Source organism: Anser anser, assembly GCF_964211835.1.
Source record: "Anser anser genome assembly, contig: HAP1_SCAFFOLD_34, whole genome shotgun sequence".
Classification (NCBI taxonomy): domain Eukaryota; kingdom Metazoa; phylum Chordata; class Aves; order Anseriformes; family Anatidae; genus Anser; species Anser anser.
Window position 1 is genome coordinate 828,540 of NW_028154129.1, and position 23,595 is coordinate 852,134.

General features: G+C 47.1%; 2 long non-coding RNA genes across 2 annotated transcripts in view; both read left to right on the forward strand.

Annotated features, from left to right (window-relative positions):
• The first annotated feature begins 2,927 nt into the window (after positions 1 to 2,927).
• LOC310890708 overlaps positions 2,928 to 23,595 on the forward strand; it is a 63,699-nt gene continuing 43,031 nt past the window's right edge. Inside the window, exon 1 of the long non-coding RNA XR_014577278.1 lies at positions 2,928 to 3,273. This is a non-coding gene — a long non-coding RNA (uncharacterized lncRNA). The remainder of the gene's footprint in view (positions 3,274 to 23,595) is intronic.
• LOC310890709 overlaps positions 4,592 to 23,595 on the forward strand; it is a 29,570-nt gene continuing 10,566 nt past the window's right edge. Inside the window, exon 1 of the long non-coding RNA XR_014577279.1 lies at positions 4,592 to 4,866. This is a non-coding gene — a long non-coding RNA (uncharacterized lncRNA). The remainder of the gene's footprint in view (positions 4,867 to 23,595) is intronic.

A 23,595-nucleotide genomic window follows, 5' to 3' on the forward strand; every position in this document is an offset into this window, starting at 1 on the left:
ATCAGTTCGGGTTTGAGGATTAGGAGGAATATTGGGATAATGTGGAGTGTTATGAGCAGGTGTTCTCGCGTGGTTGAGTTTTGCATAGATGTGATGTGGGAGGGGATTGAGCCTCGTTGGGTCATTAGTAGTATGAATAAGGTGTAGGAGGCGGTTAGTAGGGTTGCGATTCCTGTTAGGATGATCGTGAAGGCAGATCAGTTGAATAAGGTGATTATAATGGTTAGCTCTGCTATGAGGTTTGTTGTTGGGGGTAAGGCTATGTTTGTTAGATTGGCCAGCAATCATCAGGTAGCTATGAGTGGTAGGAGAGGTTGTAGGCCTCGTGTGAGTAGTAGAATTCGGCTGTGCGTACGTTCATAGTTTGTGTTGGCTAGGCAGAATAGTATGGAGGAAGTTAGTCCATGGGAAATTATTAGGATCATTGCCCCTGAGAATGATCAGTGGGTTTGGATTATTCCTGCGGCGATAACTAGGCCTATGTGGCTAACGGATGAATAAGCGATTAGTGATTTTAGGTCTGTCTGTCGTAGGCAGATTGAGCTAGTCATTAGGGCGCCTCATAGGGCCAGGGTTAGGAAGGGGTAGTGCAGGAGGTTGGACAGTGGGCCCATAAATAGAGTGACTCGTATAATTCCGTATCCTCCTAGCTTTAGTAGTAGGGCGGCGAGGAGTATTGAGCCTGCGATGGGTGCTTCTACGTGGGCTTTTGGCAGTCAGAGGTGTAGGCCGTATAGTGGGGCTTTTACTATGAATGCTATGAGCAGTGCTAGACCTGATAGTATTCCTGTCCATGAGGTGGATAGGGTTGGGTGGGTTAGTTGTAGGGTTGGCAGGTGCAGGGTGCCAATTTTCACGTATAGGTGTATGATTGTGATTAGCAGGGGTAGAGAGCTTACTGGCGTGTAGAATAGCAGGTAGATGCCAGCGCTTAGGCGTTCTGGTTGGTTCCCCCATCGGGTGATTAAGATTAGGGTGGGAATGAGGGTTGCTTCAAATGAGATGTAAAATAGTGCTAGTTCTGTGGTGGAAAAGGCTAGTAGGATGAATGGCTGGACTGCGACTAAGGTTGAGATAAAGATTCGTTTGCGTTGTAGGGGTTCTTGTTGCAGGTGGTTTTGGCTTGCTATGATTATGAGTGGGAGTAGTCAGCAGGATAGTACTAGGAGGGGGGATGAGATTTGGTCAATTCCTGTTCAGTTGGATAAAAATTTGTAGGGGTAGTAGGTTGGGATTAATCACTGTAGGCTTAGGGCAGCGATTAGGAGGCTGTATAAGGTGGTGTTAGTCCATAGAAATTTTGGTGGAGACAGCAGGGCTGTTGGAAGAAGTATGATTGTGGGTAGGATGATTTTTAGCATTGCAGGAGGTTTAGGTTGTGTAGATGGTCGGAGCCATGTGTGCGGGTGGAGGCTACTAGGATGGCCAGGCCTGTGCCCGCCTCACACGCTGAGAAGGTTAGCATGAGAATTGGTACCATGGTGAATGAGGAGACTTGGTTTTCGATGGATCATATTGATAGGCCTACGAATATCGATAATATTATGCTTTCAAGGCATAGTAGGGCGGATACTAGGTGGGTTCGGTGGAAGGCTAGTCCTAGTCCGCTGAAAATGAAGGCTGAGTAGAAGCTTAAATGTAGGGGCGACATAAGAAAGTTACAGGGTTGGCTGTAATCTGCTGGGTCGAAACCAGCTATCTTTTTGGTTAGACTAACTTTCTGTTATTCTGCTCATTCTAGGCCCCCTTGAATTCACTCGTAGGCCAGTCCGAGTGTTAGGAGAAGGAGGATCACTACAGTTCAGGTGAGGGTCATTAGGGGGGATTGGAGTTGGACGGCTCATGGCAGGGGGAGTAGGAGGGCGATTTCTAGGTCGAATAGGACGAACAGGATGGCTACTGAGGAAGAATCGGACTGAGAATGGTAATCGAGCAGATCCAAGTGGGTCGAATCCACATTCGTACGGTGAGAGTTTCTCTGAGTCGGGGTTTATTTGGGCGAGTCAGAAGTTTAATGCGGTTAGGGCGGCGCTTAGGATTGATGATAGGGCGAATATGAACATGAGTGCGTTCATTGCTCTCCTCTGGGTTTATACCAGATTCTAGAGATTGGAAGTCAATTGTAATTAATATACTAGAAGAGCAAGATCCTCATCAGTAGATGGTTATGTAGAGGAATAGTCAGATGACGTCTACGAAGTGTCAGTATCAGGCTGCTGCCTCGAATCCGAAGTGGTGGTCTGATGTAAAGTGGAACTTGATCAGTCGGAAGAGGCAGACGGTCAGGAAGGAGGATCCGATGATTACGTGGAGTCCGTGGAATCCAGTGGCAACGAAGAAGGTAGATCCGTAGACGCTATCGGCGATTGAGAATGGGGCTTCGTGGTATTCTATTGCTTGTAGGGCTGTGAAGTAGAATCCCAGGAGGATCGTTAGGGTTAGGGCGTGGATGGCGTGTTTTCGGTTTCCTTCTGTGATGCTGTGATGGGCTCACGTTACGGTAACGCCTGAGGCTAGTAGGATGGCTGTGTTTAGTAGGGGGACTTCTATCGGGTTGAGTGGTTTAATTCCTGTTGGGGGTCATTGGCCTCCTAGTTCTGGGGTTGGGGCCAGGCTCGAGTGGAAGAACGCTCAGAAGAACCCTAAGAAGAAGAATGCTTCGGATGTGATGAAAAGGATTATGCCGTATCGTAGGCCTTTTTGGACTGTGGGAGTGTGATGGCCTTGGAAGGTGCTTTCTCGTACAATGTCTCGTCATCATTGGAGTATTACTAGGAGTATTGAGATGAGGCCTAGGGTTAGTAGTATGGATGAGTTGTAGTGGAATCACATGATTAATCCTGAGGTTGTGAGTAGGGCGGCGGCTGCCCCGAAGATTGGTCAAGGGCTTGGGTCAACTATGTGGTATGAGTGTGCTTGGTGTGCCATTAGATGTTTTCTTGTAAGTATAGGCTTAGAAGGAGCACGAAGACGTAGGCCTGGATTATGGCTACTGCTACTTCTAGGATGGTTAGGAGTAGTAGGATGATTATTGTTAGGATGGATACTGCAGGAAGGGTGGGTATTAATGCAATGGAGGCTGTAGAGATGAGTTGGATGAGTAAGTGTCCTGCTGTAAGGTTGGCTGTAAGGCGGACTCCGAGGGCTAGGGGGCGGATTAGTAGGCTGGTTGTTTCGATCAGGATTAGTGCGGGGATTAGGGGTGTAGGGGTACCTTCGGGTAATAGGTGGGCTAAAGAGGCTGATGGTTGGTTTCGTAGGCCTGTTAGTAGTGTGGCGAGCCATAGTGGGAAGGCTAGGGCTATGTTCATAGATAGTTGGGTGGTTGGGGTGAATGTATATGGAAGGAGGCCTAGAAGGTTGATTGTAAGAAGTATGATTATTAGGGATGTAAATATTATGGCTCATTTGTGGCCATTTTTGTTGAGTGGGACTATTAGTTGTTTTGTGATTAGGTGAAGGAGTCATGTTTGGATAGTAGAAAGGCGGTTGTTGATTCATCGGTTGTTTGGGGACGGGAATAGTAGGGCTGGGAAGAGTAGGGATAGTAGGATTAAGGGGATGCCAAATAGATTGGGGCTGGAAAATTGGTCAAAGAAGCTTAGGTTCATGGTCAGGATCATGGTGTGGGTTTGGTAGTGAGGGAGGTCTTATTTGATGGGGGGTTGGTTGTGGTGAAGGCTAGTAGTTTTGGTTGGATGAGGAGTGCTAGGGTTAATCAGGTTATAATTATGATTGAAAATCATGGTGCGCGGTTAAGCTGTGGCATATCATTAAGGAGGGGGAAGTCCCTCTTTGGCTAGCTTAAAAGGCTAGTGCTGTTGCATAGCTTCTTAATGATTAGGATGATGATAGAAGGGACGATCAGGCCTCGAAATGTGGGAGTGGGGTTGATTCTACTACAATGGGTATGTAGCTGTGATTAGCCCCGCAAATTTCTGAGCATTGTCCGTAAAAAATCCCAGGCCGGGTGGTAATGAATGAAGTTTGGTTTAGTCGGCCTGGGATTGCGTCTGTTTTAACTCCGAGCGTTGGGACTGCTCAGGAGTGGAGTACGTCTCCTGCAGTAATGATCACGCGGATGGGGGATTCTATTGGGATAACTACGCGGTGGTCAACTTCTAGCAGTCGGAAGTGGCAGTTGGGTAAGTCTGGGGTGGGCACTATGTAGGAGTCGAATGATAGGTCTTTGAAGTCTGTGTATTCGTAGCTTCAGTATCATTGGTGGCCGATGGCTTTTAGGGTGAGGTCTGGTTCATCGATTTCGTCCATTATGTAGAGGATTTGTAGGGATGGGAGGGCGAGGAGTACCAGGACGATAGCAGGTAGGATTGTCCAGATCAGCTCTACTTCTTGGGCGTCTACAGCATTGGACGAGAGTTTTTCTGTTAGTATGTGGGCGAAAAGGTAGAGAACTAGGCTGCAGATAGCTAGGGCAACGATTAGGGCGTGGTCGTGGAATTCAACGAGTTCTTCTATGATGGGTGATGAGGCGTCTTGGAATCCTAGTTGGGAGTGGTTGGCCACATGAGATGTACAGGATTTTTACCTGTGATTTAGTCTTGACAAGGCTATGTAATTGGTTTACTAATGTCTCATAAGAAAGAAGCATGAGCGGTTAATGCAGTTGGCTTGAAACCAGCATGTGAGGGTTCGATTCCTTCCTTTCTTGTACTTGGACGAAGGCCGGTTCCTCGAAAGTATGGTATGGGGGAGGGCAGCCGTGGATTCATTCAACGTTTGTGGTAGTTAGTTCTGGTTGTAGGACTTTTCGTTTGGCCGAAAAGGCTTCTCAGATGATGAATATTAGTATGATTACGGCTACTATTGAGATTAGGGAGCCGATGGAGGAAATGGTGTTTCATAGTGTGTAGGCGTCGGGATAGTCCGAGTATCGTCGGGGTATTCCTGCTAGGCCTAGGAAGTGCTGGGGGAAGAACGTTAGGTTTACTCCTGTAAATATTACCCCGAAGTGGGCTTTTGCTCATGTTTGGTGTAGGGTAAACCCAGTGAGTAGTGGGAATCAGTGAGTAAATCCTGCTAGAATGGCAAAGACGGCGCCTATGGATAGGACGTAGTGGAAGTGGGCAACTACGTAGTACGTGTCGTGCAGGGCGATGTCTAGGGAAGAGTTTGCAAGAACGATTCCTGTTAATCCTCCGATGGTAAATAGGAAGATAAATCCTAGAGCTCATAGTATTGGGGGGGTCTCATTTGATTGTTCCTCCGTGCAGGGTGGCTAGTCAGCTAAATACTTTGATTCCGGTAGGGATGGCAATGATTATAGTGGCTGATGTAAAGTAGGCTCGGGTATCAACGTCTATTCCTACCGTAAACATGTGGTGAGCTCAGACGATGAATCCTAGGAAGCCGATGGATAGTATGGCTCAGACTATTCCCATGTAGCCGAAGGGCTCCTTTTTGCCTGAGTAGTACGTGACTACGTGTGAGATGATTCCGAACCCCGGTAGGATCAGAATATAGACTTCTGGGTGTCCGAAGAATCAGAATAGGTGTTGGTACAGGATTGGGTCTCCTCCTCCAGCGGGGTCGAAGAATGTGGTGTTTAGGTTTCGATCAGTTAGTAATATTGTAATACCGGCGGCGAGTACGGGGAGTGATAGAAGGAGTAGGATGGCGGTAATTAGTACGGATCAGACAAATAGTGGGGTTTGGTATTGTGAGAGTGCGGGGGGTTTTATGTTGATGGCTGTGGTGATAAAGTTGATGGCCCCAAGGATGGAGGAGATACCGGCTAAGTGGAGTGAGAAGATAGCCAGGTCTACTGAAGCTCCGGCGTGGGCAAGGTCACCTGCTAGGGGAGGGTAGACAGTTCAGCCTGTGCCGGCGCCAGCTTCTACAGTGGATGAGGCTAGTAGGAGGAGGAATGATGGGGGGAGGAGTCAAAAGCTTATGTTGTTTATTCGCGGGAATGCTATGTCGGGGGCACCGATTATGAGGGGGACTAATCAGTTGCCGAATCCTCCGATCATGATGGGTATGACTATAAAGAAGCTTATTACAAAGGCGTGAGCGGTAACGATTACATTGTAAATTTGGTCGTCGCCTAGGAGAGTTCCTGGTTGTCCTAGTTCTGCGCGGATTAATAGGCTGAGTGCGGTGCCGACTATTCCTGCTCATGCCCCGAAGATGAGGTACAGGGTGCCAATATCCTTATGGTTAGTGGAAAATAGTCATCGGTTGATGAAGGTGACGGGTAAGATGGCTGAGTGTTGAAGCGTTAGGCTGTAGTCCTTTTTACAGAGGTTTAATTCCTCTTCTTATCGGCTCTGTAGTGAAATTCATGTTGAGTTGCAAGCTCATCGATGCGCACTAGGGTGCGTCAGGGTCTTTGTAGGCAGAAGCCAATTGGTTTAGGCATTTAGCTGTTAACTAGAGTTTTGTGGGATCGAAGCCCATCTGTCTAGGGAGGCTTTAGCTTAATTAAAGCGTCTGACTTGCATTCAGAAGATACAGGTTAATATTCTGTAAGTCTTAATGTGCAGAAACTAAGAGGGTTTAACTCTTATTTAAGGCTTTGAAGGCCTTCGGTTTGGGGTGTTATCCTAAGTTTCTAGACAATGGCATGTATTATTGGGGACAGGGGAAGTAAGAGGATTGATAGTGAGGCAAGGACCGCAGTAGGTGTGCTTGGGGCTTTGCTAGTGTATCATTGTTTTATGTGGTTAGAGGAGTTGGGGGGAAGGGTAATTGTTGAGTGGTATGCGAGGCGTAGGTAGAAGAAGAGGCTGAGCAGTGATAGCATGGCAATTGCCATGGCTGCTGGTGTTATTTCCTGTTTAGTTAGTTCTTGGATGATAAGTCACTTTGGTATAAAGCCTGTTAATGGGGGGAGGCCTGCTAGGGATAAAAGTACTAGTATTAGGGTGGCGTTTAGCACTGGGGTTTTTGTTCATGAGGTTGTGATCATGGATAGGTTAAGGGCTTTGATTTTGTTAAGGGCTAGGAATACGGCTGATGTTATGATTGTGTATAGGTAGAAGGTAAGTAAGGCCAATTTGGGGCTGTAAACTAGGATGATGGCGATTCAGCCTAAGTGGGAGATGGACGAGAAGGCTAGGATTTTGCGTGTTTGTGTTTGGTTCAGTCCTATTCAGCCTCCTAGTGCTGTTGAGGCTAGGGCCATGGCGGTGAGTAGAGCTGGGTCGAGGGATTTGGATGTTAGTAGGAGCAGGGTTAGTGGGGGGAATTTTATGAGGGTCGAGAGTAGCAGGGCTGTTATTAGTGGCGATCCTTGTAGTACTTCTGGGAATCAGAAGTGAAATGGCACTAGGCCCAGTTTAATAGCGATTGCTGCTGTCAGTAGTAGACAGGAGGTTGGGTGGTTTATTTGTGTGATGTCTCATTGGCCGGTGACTCAGGCATTGGTTATGCTAGAGAATAGGACCAGGGCGGAAGCAGCTGCTTGGGTTAGGAAGTATTTCGTTGCGGCTTCTACTGCTCGTGGGTGGTGGGATTTGGCAATTAGGGGAATGATGGCTAGTGCGTTGATCTCCAGTCCTGTCCAGGCCAGAACTCAGTGGTTGCTGGAAATTGTGATTGTGGTGCCCAAGATGAGGCTGAAGGTTATGATTGGGGTCGCGTAAGGGTTCATTAGTAGAGGAGGGGGTTAAACCATCATTTTCGGGGTATGGGCCCGATAGCTTGATTAGCTGACTCTACTAGAAAATAATATAAGGGAAGTATGGAGAATTTTGATTTCTCTTGTGTGGGTTCAATTCCTACTTTTCTAAGGTCAACAGGAAATGAGAGGGCTGTTATACCTCTATGTTCACTTTATCATAGTGACCCTTTGTAGTTCAGGCACATTTCCTTATGTAAGGAGGTAGGCCTGCATAGCAGATAGGTATGCTGATGTGTCAGAGGCACAGAGCTAGTGTGAGGGGTAGGAAGTTTTTTCATAGTAGGTGCATTAGTTGGTCATATCGGAATCGTGGGTATGAAGCTCGGACCCATAAGAAACCAGAAGATAGTAGGAGGACTTTTGTGGCTAGGATGACGGGGAATAGTTCTGTGGGTGGCCCTAGGGCGCTTGGGTTTAGGAATATGATGGCTGTAAGTGTATTTATTAGCATAATGTTCGCATATTCAGCTAGGAAGAATAAGGCGAAGGGTCCTGCGGCGTATTCAACGTTAAACCCTGAGACTAGCTCAGATTCACCCTCTGTGAGGTCAAAAGGAGCTCGGTTTGTCTCTGCTAGGGTGGATACGTATCATATTATTGCTAGGGGTCATGAGGAGAAAATGAAGTATAGAGGCTCCTGTGCGACGGCAAAGGAGCTGAGTGTGTAGCTTCCGCTTAGTATGATTATTGATAGCAGGATTATGGCCAGTGTCACTTCGTATGAAATGGTCTGTGCTACTGCCCGTAGGGCTCCGATTAGTGCGTATTTTGAGTTCGAGGCTCAGCCTGATCATAGGACTGAGTAGACGGCTAGGCTTGACATGGCTATTAGGAAGAGAACTCCGAGGTTTAGATCTGCTAGGGGAAATGGGAGTGGTAGTGGTGCTCAAGTGGTGAGGGCTAGGACAAGGGCTAGTATTGGTATCAGAATGAATAGAAGTGGGGAAGAGGTAGAGGGTCGGATGGGCTCTTTGGTAAATAGTTTCAGTCCGTCCGCAAATGGTTGAAGTAGGCCAAAAGGCCCGACAACGTTAGGGCCTTTGCGGGATTGTATGTAGCTTAGGATTTTCCGTTCTACTAGGGTTAGGAAGGCTACGGCAATCAGGATTGGGATGATGTATAGGAGGGATATAACGAGGCAGCTTAGTGTTGTTATTTGAATCATGGGTGAAGCTAGGGAGAGGATTTGAACCTCTGGGGAAAGGGCTTAAGCCTTCTGCACTTGCCGGGCTCTGCCACTCTAGCTGGTCCTTTTCTAGGATTGAAAGTGGTGGGGGAAGGCCCTCTTCACGGTTTAGTTGGTTTCACTGCTTAGAGGGGGGGGGCGTGCTTGTGGTATTGGCCCCACTTTCCCGGTCCTTTCGTACTGGGGAGAGTGTGTCATAGATAGAAACCGACCTGGATTGCTCCGGTCTGAACTCAGATCACGTAGGACTGTTAATCGTTGAACAAACGAACCCTTAATAGCGGCTGCACCATTAGGATGTCCTGATCCAACATCGAGGTCGTAAACCCCCCTGTCGATATGGGCTCTTGAGGGGGATTGCGCTGTTATCCCTGGGGTAGCTTGGTCCATTAATCAATTATATTGGGTCTGGTCACTGTTAGCACTTTGAGGGGTAGCTCTAGGTAAAGAGGTATGGTCTTGTTTTTGGAGGATTTGTTCTCCTCCAAGGTCGCCCCAACCGAAAAATATCGACCAGGCTCTGCGATGGTAGTGGCCCCAGTGGGGTTGATTGAGGATTCGCGGTGGTCGTTGATTTTTAAGTTCCACAGGGTCTTCTCGTCTTATGTTCACATCCCCGCTTTTGCACGGGGAGATCAATTTCACTGATTATCTGTGAGAGACAGTTAAGACCTCGTTTAGCCATTCATACAAGTCTCGATTTATGGGACAATTGATTGCGCTACCTTTGCACGGTTAGGATACCGCGGCCGTTAAACCTAAGTCACCGGGCAGGCATCACCTTCAATACTTGTTTAATTTGCTGAAGGCTATGTTTTTGGTAAACAGTCGGGCCTTATTAATTTGCCGAGTTCCTTTCACAGATTTTAATCGCTCTTATAGGCGCTCCTGAGTCGGGTTAACAGGGTTAGTTAATACGTGGTCTTGTAGGGGTTTTTGTATCTGTCTAGGTCTGTTAATAATGTTTCTATGTAAGCTTGCGCCGTTAGAGGGGTGTGGCCCTGAGTTACTTATTTTAGCATTAATTCTCCTATATTCATAGGTTGACCTGTTTGTGATAAGGGAATCATCTTATTTTGGTATTTTTAGGTGGTGGAGCTTTGACGCACTCTTTTTTGATGGCTGCTTTAGGGCCCACGGTAGGATCAGTAGTAAGAATTATCCGCTAGTCGAGGTTGTGTCCTTTTTTAATGGAGCTGTCCCTCCATTAAATAGCTCTTAATCATCTCATTAGGGTTCAGGATGTCCGGTAGGGAGGATTAAGGGGGAACTTAGATTCGTTTCACAGGTAACCAGCTATCACCCAGCTCGGTTGGCTTTTCACCTCTACTGACAAGTCATCCCACTCTTTTGCAACAGAGACGGGTTCGCTCTCTTTAACTGCTTGAAAGTAGCTCGCTTGGGTTTCGGGGGGGCAAACTTTAGTTCACTTTGCTTGGTTGTTCTCGCTAAACCATGATGCAAAAGGTACAAGGGTTGATCTTTGCTGTCTGTCGCTTTGATTGTTTCACTGCTATTTCATCTTTCCCTTACGGTACTGGGGTCTCTATCGCGTCTAAGTGTCTTTTCTATCGCCTATACTAAGACTGTAAAATGCTTTAGTTTAATTAGTTTAGTAAATTCTTTAGTTTTGGTGTACTATTTGTGTGGTTGAGCTAGAGGGGGGGCTTCAAGACGATCCGGTCTAGTAGATATCTTTCAGGTGTAAGCTGAGTGCTTTGGTGTTATAGCTACGTCTTGATATTCTAAGTACACCTTCCGGTACACTTACCTTGTTACGACTTACCTCATCTTCAGCGTATTTATGGTATTAGTTATGTGGGATGTGGCTTTTGAGGAGGGTGACGGGCGGTATGTACGTGCCCCAGGGCCGGCTTAAAGTAGGCTCTATTGTCCCACTTTACTGCTAAATCCGCCTTCCAGAAGTGGTTTCACTTCTTTTTTTTCACTATTTTTAGTACTGGAGTTTCTCTAAGTCCTAGGACTAGGAGGAAATGGTGTTTCATAGTGTGTAGGCGTCGGGATAGTCCGAGTATCGTCGGGGTATTCCTGCTAGGCCTAGGAAGTGCTGGGGGAAGAACGTTAGGTTTACTCCTGTAAATATTACCCCGAAGTGGGCTTTTGCTCATGTTTGGTGTAGGGTAAACCCAGTGAGTAGTGGGAATCAGTGAGTAAATCCTGCTAGAATGGCAAAGACGGCGCCTATGGATAGGACGTAGTGGAAGTGGGCAACTACGTAGTACGTGTCGTGCAGGGCGATGTCTAGGGAAGAGTTTGCAAGAACGATTCCTGTTAATCCTCCGATGGTAAATAGGAAGATAAATCCTAGAGCTCATAGTATTGGGGGGGGTCTCATTTGATTGTTCCTCCGTGCAGGGTGGCTAGTCAGCTAAATACTTTGATTCCGGTAGGGATGGCAATGATTATAGTGGCTGATGTAAAGTAGGCTCGGGTATCAACGTCTATTCCTACTGTAAACATGTGGTGAGCTCAGACGATGAATCCTAGGAAGCCGATGGATAGTATGGCTCAGACTATTCCCATGTAGCCGAAGGGCTCCTTTTTGCCTGAGTAGTACGTGACTACGTGTGAGATGATTCCGAACCCCGGTAGGATCAGAATATAGACTTCTGGGTGTCCGAAGAATCAGAATAGGTGTTGGTACAGGATTGGGTCTCCTCCTCCAGCGGGGTCGAAGAATGTGGTGTTTAGGTTTCGATCAGTTAGTAATATTGTAATACCGGCGGCGAGTACGGGGAGTGATAGAAGGAGTAGGATGGCGGTAATTAGTACGGATCAGACAAATAGTGGGGTTTGGTATTGTGAGAGTGCGGGGGGTTTTATGTTGATGGCTGTGGTGATAAAGTTGATGGCCCCAAGGATGGAGGAGATACCGGCTAAGTGGAGTGAGAAGATAGCCAGGTCTACTGAAGCTCCGGCGTGGGCAAGGTCACCTGCTAGGGGAGGGTAGACAGTTCAGCCTGTGCCGGCGCCAGCTTCTACAGTGGATGAGGCTAGTAGGAGGAGGAATGATGGGGGGAGGAGTCAAAAGCTTATGTTGTTTATTCGCGGGAATGCTATGTCGGGGGCACCGATTATGAGGGGGACTAATCAGTTGCCGAATCCTCCGATCATGATGGGTATGACTATAAAGAAGCTTATTACAAAGGCGTGAGCGGTAACGATTACATTGTAAATTTGGTCGTCGCCTAGGAGAGTTCCTGGTTGTCCTAGTTCTGCGCGGATTAATAGGCTGAGTGCGGTGCCGACTATTCCTGCTCATGCCCCGAAGATGAGGTACAGGGTGCCAATATCCTTATGGTTAGTGGAAAATAGTCATCGGTTGATGAAGGTGACGGGTAAGATGGCTGAGTGTTGAAGCGTTAGGCTGTAGTCCTTTTTACAGAGGTTTAATTCCTCTTCTTATCGGCTCTGTAGTGAAATTCATGTTGAGTTGCAAGCTCATCGATGCGCACTAGGGTGCGTCAGGGTCTTTGTAGGCAGAAGCCAATTGGTTTAGGCATTTAGCTGTTAACTAGAGTTTTGTGGGATCGAAGCCCATCTGTCTAGGGAGGCTTTAGCTTAATTAAAGCGTCTGACTTGCATTCAGAAGATACAGGTTAATATTCTGTAAGTCTTAATGTGCAGAAACTAAGAGGGTTTAACTCTTATTTAAGGCTTTGAAGGCCTTCGGTTTGGGGTGTTATCCTAAGTTTCTAGACAATGGCATGTATTATTGGGGACAGGGGAAGTAAGAGGATTGATAGTGAGGCAAGGACCGCAGTAGGTGTGCTTGGGGCTTTGCTAGTGTATCATTGTTTTATGTGGTTAGAGGAGTTGGGGGGAAGGGTAATTGTTGAGTGGTATGCGAGGCGTAGGTAGAAGAAGAGGCTGAGCAGTGATAGCATGGCAATTGCCATGGCTGCTGGTGTTATTTCCTGTTTAGTTAGTTCTTGGATGATAAGTCACTTTGGTATAAAGCCTGTTAATGGGGGGAGGCCTGCTAGGGATAAAAGTACTAGTATTAGGGTGGCGTTTAGCACTGGGGTTTTTGTTCATGAGGTTGTGATCATGGATAGGTTAAGGGCTTTGATTTTGTTAAGGGCTAGGAATACGGCTGATGTTATGATTGTGTATAGGTAGAAGGTAAGTAAGGCCAATTTGGGGCTGTAAACTAGGATGATGGCGATTCAGCCTAAGTGGGAGATGGACGAGAAGGCTAGGATTTTGCGTGTTTGTGTTTGGTTCAGTCCTATTCAGCCTCCTAGTGCTGTTGAGGCTAGGGCCATGGCGGTGAGTAGAGCTGGGTCGAGGGATTTGGATGTTAGTAGGAGCAGGGTTAGTGGGGGGAATTTTATGAGGGTCGAGAGTAGCAGGGCTGTTATTAGTGGCGATCCTTGTAGTACTTCTGGGAATCAGAAGTGAAATGGCACTAGGCCCAGTTTAATAGCGATTGCTGCTGTCAGTAGTAGACAGGAGGTTGGGTGGTTTATTTGTGTGATGTCTCATTGGCCGGTGACTCAGGCATTGGTTATGCTAGAGAATAGGACCAGGGCGGAAGCAGCTGCTTGGGTTAGGAAGTATTTCGTTGCGGCTTCTACTGCTCGTGGGTGGTGGGATTTGGCAATTAGGGGAATGATGGCTAGTGCGTTGATCTCCAGTCCTGTCCAGGCCAGAACTCAGTGGTTGCTGGAAATTGTGATTGTGGTGCCCAAGATGAGGCTGAAGGTTATGATTGGGGTCGCGTAAGGGTTCATTAGTAGAGGAGGGGGTTAAACCATCATTTTCGGGGTATGGGCCCGATAGCTTGATTAGCTGACTCTACTAGAAAATAATATAAGGGAAGTATGGAGAATTTTGATTTCTCTTGTGTGGGTTCAATTCCTACTTTTCTAAGGTCAACAGGAAATGAGAGGGCTGTTATACCTCTATGTTCACTTTATCATAGTGACCCTTTGTAGTTCAGGCACATTTCCTTATGTAAGGAGGTAGGCCTGCATAGCAGATAGGTATGCTGATGTGTCAGAGGCACAGAGCTAGTGTGAGGGGTAGGAAGTTTTTTCATAGTAGGTGCATTAGTTGGTCATATCGGAATCGTGGGTATGAAGCTCGGACCCATAAGAAACCAGAAGATAGTAGGAGGACTTTTGTGGCTAGGATGACGGGGAATAGTTCTGTGGGTGGCCCTAGGGCGCTTGGGTTTAGGAATATGATGGCTGTAAGTGTATTTATTAGCATAATGTTCGCATATTCAGCTAGGAAGAATAAGGCGAAGGGTCCTGCGGCGTATTCAACGTTAAACCCTGAGACTAGCTCAGATTCACCCTCTGTGAGGTCAAAAGGAGCTCGGTTTGTCTCTGCTAGGGTGGATACGTATCATATTATTGCTAGGGGTCATGAGGAGAAAATGAAGTATAGAGGCTCCTGTGCGACGGCAAAGGAGCTGAGTGTGTAGCTTCCGCTTAGTATGATTATTGATAGCAGGATTATGGCCAGTGTCACTTCGTATGAAATGGTCTGTGCTACTGCCCGTAGGGCTCCGATTAGTGCGTATTTTGAGTTCGAGGCTCAGCCTGATCATAGGACTGAGTAGACGGCTAGGCTTGACATGGCTATTAGGAAGAGAACTCCGAGGTTTAGATCTGCTAGGGGAAATGGGAGTGGTAGTGGTGCTCAAGTGGTGAGGGCTAGGACAAGGGCTAGTATTGGTATCAGAATGAATAGAAGTGGGGAAGAGGTAGAGGGTCGGATGGGCTCTTTGTAAATAGTTTCAGTCCGTCCGCAAATGGTTGAAGTAGGCCAAAAGGCCCGACAACGTTAGGGCCTTTGCGGGATTGTATGTAGCTTAGGATTTTCCGTTCTACTAGGGTTAGGAAGGCTACGGCAATCAGGATTGGGATGATGTATAGGAGGGATATAACGAGGCAGCTTAGTGTTGTTATTTGAATCATGGGTGAAGCTAGGGAGAGGATTTGAACCTCTGGGGAAAGGGCTTAAGCCTTCTGCACTTGCCGGGCTCTGCCACTCTAGCTGGTCCTTTTCTAGGATTGAAAGTGGTGGGGGAAGGCCCTCTTCACGGTTTAGTTGGTTTCACTGCTTAGAGGGGGGGGGCGTGCTTGTGGTATTGGCCCCACTTTCCCGGTCCTTTCGTACTGGGGAGAGTGTGTCATAGATAGAAACCGACCTGGATTGCTCCGGTCTGAACTCAGATCACGTAGGACTGTTAATCGTTGAACAAACGAACCCTTAATAGCGGCTGCACCATTAGGATGTCCTGATCCAACATCGAGGTCGTAAACCCCCCTGTCGATATGGGCTCTTGAGGGGGATTGCGCTGTTATCCCTGGGGTAGCTTGGTCCATTAATCAATTATATTGGGTCTGGTCACTGTTAGCACTTTGAGGGGTAGCTCTAGGTAAAGAGGTATGGTCTTGTTTTTGGAGGATTTGTTCTCCTCCAAGGTCGCCCCAACCGAAAAATATCGACCAGGCTCTGCGATGGTAGTGGCCCCAGTGGGGTTGATTGAGGATTCGCGGTGGTCGTTGATTTTTAAGTTCCACAGGGTCTTCTCGTCTTATGTTCACATCCCCGCTTTTGCACGGGGAGATCAATTTCACTGATTATCTGTGAGAGACAGTTAAGACCTCGTTTAGCCATTCATACAAGTCTCGATTTATGGGACAATTGATTGCGCTACCTTTGCACGGTTAGGATACCGCGGCCGTTAAACCTAAGTCACCGGGCAGGCATCACCTTCAATACTTGTTTAATTTGCTGAAGGCTATGTTTTTGGTAAACAGTCGGGCCTTATTAATTTGCCGAGTTCCTTTCACAGATTTTAATCGCTCTTATAGGCGCTCCTGAGTCGGGTTAACAGGGTTAGTTAATACGTGGTCTTGTAGGGGTTTTTGTATCTGTCTAGGTCTGTTAATAATGTTTCTATGTAAGCTTGCGCCGTTAGAGGGGTGTGGCCCTGAGTTACTTATTTTAGCATTAATTCTCCTATATTCATAGGTTGACCTGTTTGTGATAAGGGAATCATCTTATTTTGGTATTTTTAGGTGGTGGAGCTTTGACGCACTCTTTTTTGATGGCTGCTTTAGGGCCCACGGTAGGATCAGTAGTAAGAATTATCCGCTAGTCGAGGTTGTGTCCTTTTTTAATGGAGCTGTCCCTCCATTAAATAGCTCTTAATCATCTCATTAGGGTTCAGGATGTCCGGTAGGGAGGATTAAGGGGGAACTTAGATTCGTTTCACAGGTAACCAGCTATCACCCAGCTCGGTTGGCTTTTCACCTCTACTGACAAGTCATCCCACTCTTTTGCAACAGAGACGGGTTCGCTCTCTTTAACTGCTTGAAAGTAGCTCGCTTGGGTTTCGGGGGGGCAAACTTTAGTTCACTTTGCTTGGTTGTTCTCGCTAAACCATGATGCAAAAGGTACAAGGGTTGATCTTTGCTGTCTGTCGCTTTGATTGTTTCACTGCTATTTCATCTTTCCCTTACGGTACTGGGGTCTCTATCGCGTCTAAGTGTCTTTTCTATCGCCTATACTAAGACTGTAAAATGCTTTAGTTTAATTAGTTTAGTAAATTCTTTAGTTTTGGTGTACTATTTGTGTGGTTGAGCTAGAGGGGGGGCTTCAAGACGATCCGGTCTAGTAGATATCTTTCAGGTGTAAGCTGAGTGCTTTGGTGTTATAGCTACGTCTTGATATTCTAAGTACACCTTCCGGTACACTTACCTTGTTACGACTTACCTCATCTTCAGCGTATTTATGGTATTAGTTATGTGGGATGTGGCTTTTGAGGAGGGTGACGGGCGGTATGTACGTGCCCCAGGGCCGGCTTAAAGTAGGCTCTATTGTCCCACTTTACTGCTAAATCCGCCTTCCAGAAGTGGTTTCACGCTTCTTTCCGTGTGCCCTATGAATAGGGAATGTAGCCCATTTCTTCCACTCCATAGGCTATACCTTGACCTGTCTTATTAGCGGGGTGCTATTGTGTCCACTGTTGTGCTCTCATTCGAGGTGGGCTGGCGACGGCGGTATGTAGGCTGTGTTGGCAAGGGGTGGTTGGGTTAATCGGGGATTATCGATTGTAGAACAGGCTCCTCTAGGTGGGTTTGGGGCACCGCCAAGTCCTTAGAGTTTTAAGCGTTTGTGCTCGTAGTTCTCTGGCGGATACTTCGGTAAAGTAAGTATCAAGATTTAGGGCCAGGCATAGTGGGGTATCTAATCCCAGTTTGGGCCCTGGCTTTCGTGGGTTTAAATCAGTCGTTAGTTCCTAAGATCATCTTAATGGTGTGTTTAGGTGCATCTTGGGCTTATGACAGCTCAGTTGCATTTTGATCTTAGTTAGCTAGGATAGGCATTTTACCACTCTTTACGCCGTGTCAATAGGACGGTTGATTTGGGTTTCTTGTATGACCGCGGTGGCTGGCACAAGATTTACCAACCCTTGAAGTTAGGCTGTTGCTATAACTAAGTCAAGTTTGCACTCATTGCTTAATGTTAATTACTGCTGAATACCCGTGGGGGCGTGGCTTAGCGAGGCGTCTTGGGCTACTACTTGGGTGTGCCTGATACCCGCTCCTCAAGGCCTGTATGGGGGTAGGTGGTCGAGGGCGTTTACACTGGGGCGCGGATACTTGCATGTATATATTTAGCAAAAACCAACCGTAAGGTTAGGACTAAGTCTTTTGTCCGCAGGCATGTTTTATGCCATCTTGGCAACTTCAGTGCCATGCTTTGTGTTAAGCTATGTGGACGGGGGTGTGGTTAGCTGATAGTTGAGTGGTGAGTGAGAGTGAAGTATATGAAATTATTGCTTGTGTTTACTATTTTTAGTACTGGAGTTTCTCTAATAAGTTTAAGTTATTTTGTATGTGTTTGTGTGTATATATACATCGTTCCGATGATGTCATGGAAGGGATGATTAATGGAGTTTTAGAGGTAGTTTGCTGGGATTGGGCGATGAAGGTTTATGCTACATGGTGGTTAGCGAAAGTTTACTGGTTTAGTTTGTGAAGCGCAGGGGTTGCGCTTAATGATTTGTTGTTTTGTGCTATGTCCAACGAGCATTCATCCAATAGCCCCATTTAACCCGGAGGGTGGAGGTAACATTAACTGAATGTGGTCAAAGTGCATCAGTGTCAGGATGATTCCCCATATACGCCAACCGTCTCATCGAGGGACCCTTGAAATATAGGATAGGCCGTGAGGCAGGTGTGTCCAGGCTTAGATTGTGGGACCCCCGAGATCACTGGGAATAGCCACCTGTGAGGTAACCCCGGAAAAAATAAGAGGAACCAGAGGCGCCAAAAAGCTGGAACATGCCGCGATTACGCATTGAGAAGGTGAAAGTACTCACAGATGCCACTTTGAAGGGCAAGGAGGGGTGAGTGAACCCAATGGATGGCCCTGACCGAGGAACCAGAGGCGCAAAAATGTGAGGAGGGCGAGGGGTTTAGGGGGAACGTATGGGCCTGAAGCTAGTCATACCAGACATTATGTGCAACGGGTTGCTGATTTCACGTGAGGAGTACGATTAATAAATCCGTCTGATACGAACTGCATGAGATATGTGGTGGAGAGTTGTTGTTGGAGCATGTCCTGTGAGCATTCATTAAAATGGGGTCTTGTTATGCGCTTGAGTGGAGTTGTATTGGGTGTTGTGGGGTATGGTCCTAGAACATTCATGCCGGGTGGTTTGGTAGGAGTGTGTTTAAGGGTTTAATGGCCGTGTACATAAGCACCTGCTTATAAGATAGTCCGTATATAATGTATATTACTGGTACTATAGTATGTATGTATATGGGGTATATAAATTTATGCACGAATATGCATAACCAAATACCCCCGCCTCGGGGGGGGAGGGGGGGGGGGTTAAGCATAATGGCATAGATGGGGTAGAATTATTGGGGGCTTGCGGTTAGTTCCTGTAGTTGAGAACAATGGCGGCTTTTCGAGCCGCAGGCCTCGGGTAGTGTCCGGGCAGGAATAATGACTTATTTTATGTTTTTTTTAGGGATTTGCTTTGCGGTGGGTGTTTTGGGTGTGGCGTCGAATCCTTCGCCGTATTATGGGGTTGTTGGTTTGGTGTTAGCGTCTGTGGCGGGGTGCGGGTGGTTGCTGGGCCTTGGGGTTTCGTTCGTGGCTTTAGTGCTGTTTATGGTGTATTTGGGGGGTATGCTGGTGGTGTTTGTTTATTCAGTAGCTTTAGCAGCGGAGCCTTTCCCTGGGGCTTGGGGGGATTGACGGGTGATTGGATGTGCAGTAGCGTTTGTGGCAATTGTTTTTGGGGGGTTGGTGTTTGGGGGGTTTATGGGGGCTTGGAAGTTCGGGGTTTCTACTGTGAATAATGTTGGGGTGTTTGTTGTTCGGTCGGATTTTAGTGGAGTTTCCATGTTTTATTCACATGGGGCAGGGATGTTTTTAGTGGCGGGTTGGGGGCTGTTGTTGACTTTGTTTGTTGTATTGGAGCTTGTGCGGGGGTTGTTGCGGGGTGCTATTCGGGCGGTTTAGGGTTAGGGTCAGAGAATAGTTTATTGAAAATGCCAGCTTTGGGAGCTGGAGATAAAGGTTTGAGTCCTTTTTTTCTGAGTTTGGGGTACTCTAAGAAGTGGTAAGTCTTCAATCTTTGGTTTACAAGACCAATGTTTTTATAAACTATTAGAGTATTTAGCAGTTGAGTATTTTGTTTTCTAGGGCGCTTGCGGCGGGGAGGAGAAATAGGAGGATAGTGAAGTAGGCGATTGAAGCGAGTTGGCCGATGATGATGAATGGGTGTTCGACGGGTTGGCTTCCTACTCATGTTAGGACGAGGAGGTCAGCGACTAGTACTCAGAATAGGAGCTGGGAGAGTGGTCGGAATGTTATTGCTCGTTGTTTTGATTTGTGCAGGAATGGGATTAGGAATAGGATCAGTACGGAGGCGGCCAGTGCTAATACGCCTCCTAGTTTATTTGGGATTGAACGTAGGATGGCGTAGGCGAATAGGAAGTATCATTCTGGCTTGATGTGTGGTGGGGTTACTAGTGGGTTTGCTGGGGTGAAGTTTTCTGGGTCTCCCAGGAGGTTAACCGCTCATGCTTCTTTCTTATGAGACGTTAGTAAACCAATTACATAGCCTTGTCAAGACTAAATCACAGGTAAAAATCCTGTACATCTCATGTGGCCAACCACTCCCAACTAGGATTCCAAGACGCCTCATCACCCATCATAGAAGAACTCGTTGAATTCCACGACCACGCCCTAATCGTTGCCCTAGCTATCTGCAGCCTAGTTCTCTACCTTTTAGCCCACATACTAACAGAAAAACTCTCGTCCAATGCTGTAGACGCCCAAGAAGTAGAGCTGATCTGGACAATCCTACCTGCTATCGTCCTGGTACTCCTCGCCCTCCCATCCCTACAAATCCTCTACATAATGGACGAAATCGACGAACCAGACCTCACCCTAAAAGCCATCGGCCACCAATGATACTGAAGCTACGAATACACAGACTTCAAAGACCTATCATTCGACTCCTACATAGTGCCCACCCCAGACTTACCCAACGGCCACTTCCGACTGCTAGAAGTTGACCACCGCGTAGTTATCCCAATAGAATCCCCCATCCGCGTGATCATTACTGCAGGAGACGTACTCCACTCCTGAGCAGTCCCAACGCTCGGAGTTAAAAGAGACGCAATCCCAGGCCGACTAAACCAAACTTCATTCATTACCACCCGGCCTGGGATTTTTTACGGACAATGCTCAGAAATTTGCGGGGCTAATCACAGCTACATACCCATTGTAGTAGAATCAACCCCACTCCCACATTTCGAGGCCTGATCGTCCCTTCTATCATCATCCTAATCATTAAGAAGCTATGCAACAGCACTAGCCTTTTAAGCTAGCCAAAGAGGGACTTCCCCCTCCTTAATGATATGCCACAGCTTAACCGCGCACCATGATTTTCAATCATAATTATAACCTGATTAACCCTAGCACTCCTCATCCAACCAAAACTACTAGCCTTCACCACAACCAACCCCCCATCAAATAAGACCTCCCTCACTACCAAACCCACACCATGATCCTAACCATGAACCTAAGCTTCTTTGACCAATTTTCCAGCCCCAATCTATTTGGCATCCCCTTAATCCTACTATCCCTACTCTTCCCAGCCCTACTATTCCCGTCCCCAAACAACCGATGAATCAACAACCGCCTTTCTACTATCCAAACATGACTCCTTCACCTAATCACAAAACAACTAATAGTCCCACTCAACAAAAATGGCCACAAATGAGCCATAATATTTACATCCCTAATAATCATACTTCTTACAATCAACCTTCTAGGCCTCCTTCCATATACATTCACCCCAACCAACCAACTATCTATGAACATAGCCCTAGCCTTCCCACTATGGCTCGCCACACTACTAACAGGCATGTTTAACCATGTACGTGCCCCAGGGCCGGCTTAAAGTAGGCTCTATTGTCCCACTTTACTGCTAAATCCGCCTTCCAGAAGTGGTTTCACGCTTCTTTCCGTGTGCCCTATGAACAGGGAATGTAGCCCATTTCTTCCACTCCATAGGCTATACCTTGACCTGTCTTATTAGCGGGGTGCTATTGTGTCCACTGTTGTGCTCTCATTCGAGGTGGGCTGGCGACGGCGGTATGTAGGCTGTGTTGGCAAGGGGTGGTTGGGTTAATCGGGGATTATCGATTGTAGAACAGGCTCCTCTAGGTGGGTTTGGGGCACCGCCAAGTCCTTAGAGTTTTAAGCATTTGTGCTCGTAGTTCTCTGGCGGATACTTCGGTAAAGTAAGTATCAAGATTTAGGGCCAGGCATAGTGGGGTATCTAATCCCAGTTTGGGCCCTGGCTTTCGTGGGTTTAAATCAGTCGTTAGTTCCTAAGATCATCTTAATGGTGTGTTTAGGTGCATCTTGGGCTTATGACAGCTCAGTTGCATTTTGATCTTAGTTAGCTAGGATAGGCATTTTACCACTCTTTACGCCGTGTCAATAGGACGGTTGATTTGGGTTTCTTGTATGACCGCGGTGGCTGGCACAAGATTTACCAACCCTTGAAGTTAGGCTGTTGCTATAACTAAGTCAAGTTTGCACTCATTGCTTAATGTTAATTACTGCTGAATACCCGTGGGGGCGTGGCTTAGCGAGGCGTCTTGGGCTACTACTTGGGTGTGCCTGATACCCGCTCCTCAAGGCCTGTATGGGGGTAGGTGGTCGAGGGCGTTTACACTGGGGCGCGGATACTTGCATGTATATATTTAGCAAAAACCAACCGTAAGGTTAGGACTAAGTCTTTTGTCCGCAGGCATGTTTTATGCCATCTTGGCAACTTCAGTGCCATGCTTTGTGTTAAGCTATGTGGACGGGGGTGTGGTTAGCTGATAGTTGAGTGGTGAGTGAGAGTGAAGTATATGAAATTATTGCTTGTGTTTACTATTTTTAGTACTGGAGTTTCTCTAAGTCCTAGGACTAGGAGGAAATGGTGTTTCATAGTGTGTAGGCATCGGGATAGTCCGAGTATCGTCGGGGTATTCCTGCTAGGCCTAGGAAGTGCTGGGGGAAGAACGTTAGGTTTACTCCTGTAAATATTACCCCGAAGTGGGCTTTTGCTCATGTTTGGTGTAGGGTAAACCCAGTGAGTAGTGGGAATCAGTGAGTAAATCCTGCTAGAATGGCAAAGACGGCGCCTATGGATAGGACGTAGTGGAAGTGGGCAACTACGTAGTACGTGTCGTGCAGGGCGATGTCTAGGGAAGAGTTTGCAAGAACGATTCCTGTTAATCCTCCGATGGTAAATAGGAAGATAAATCCTAGAGCTCATAGTATTGGGGGGGGTCTCATTTGATTGTTCCTCCGTGCAGGGTGGCTAGTCAGCTAAATACTTTGATTCCGGTAGGGATGGCAATGATTATAGTGGCTGATGTAAAGTAGGCTCGGGTATCAACGTCTATTCCTACTGTAAACATGTGGTGAGCTCAGACGATGAATCCTAGGAAGCCGATGGATAGTATGGCTCAGACTATTCCCATGTAGCCGAAGGGCTCCTTTTTGCCTGAGTAGTACGTGACTACGTGTGAGATGATTCCGAACCCCGGTAGGATCAGAATATAGACTTCTGGGTGTCCGAAGAATCAGAATAGGTGTTGGTACAGGATTGGGTCTCCTCCTCCAGCGGGGTCGAAGAATGTGGTGTTTAGGTTTCGATCAGTTAGTAATATTGTAATACCGGCGGCGAGTACGGGGAGTGATAGAAGGAGTAGGATGGCGGTAATTAGTACGGATCAGACAAATAGTGGGGTTTGGTATTGTGAGAGTGCGGGGGGTTTTATGTTGATGGCTGTGGTGATAAAGTTGATGGCCCCAAGGATGGAGGAGATACCGGCTAAGTGGAGTGAGAAGATAGCCAGGTCTACTGAAGCTCCGGCGTGGGCAAGGTCACCTGCTAGGGGAGGGTAGACAGTTCAGCCTGTGCCGGCGCCAGCTTCTACAGTGGATGAGGCTAGTAGGAGGAGGAATGATGGGGGGAGGAGTCAAAAGCTTATGTTGTTTATTCGCGGGAATGCTATGTCGGGGGCACCGATTATGAGGGGGACTAATCAGTTGCCGAATCCTCCGATCATGATGGGTATGACTATAAAGAAGCTTATTACAAAGGCGTGAGCGGTAACGATTACATTGTAAATTTGGTCGTCGCCTAGGAGAGTTCCTGGTTGTCCTAGTTCTGCGCGGATTAATA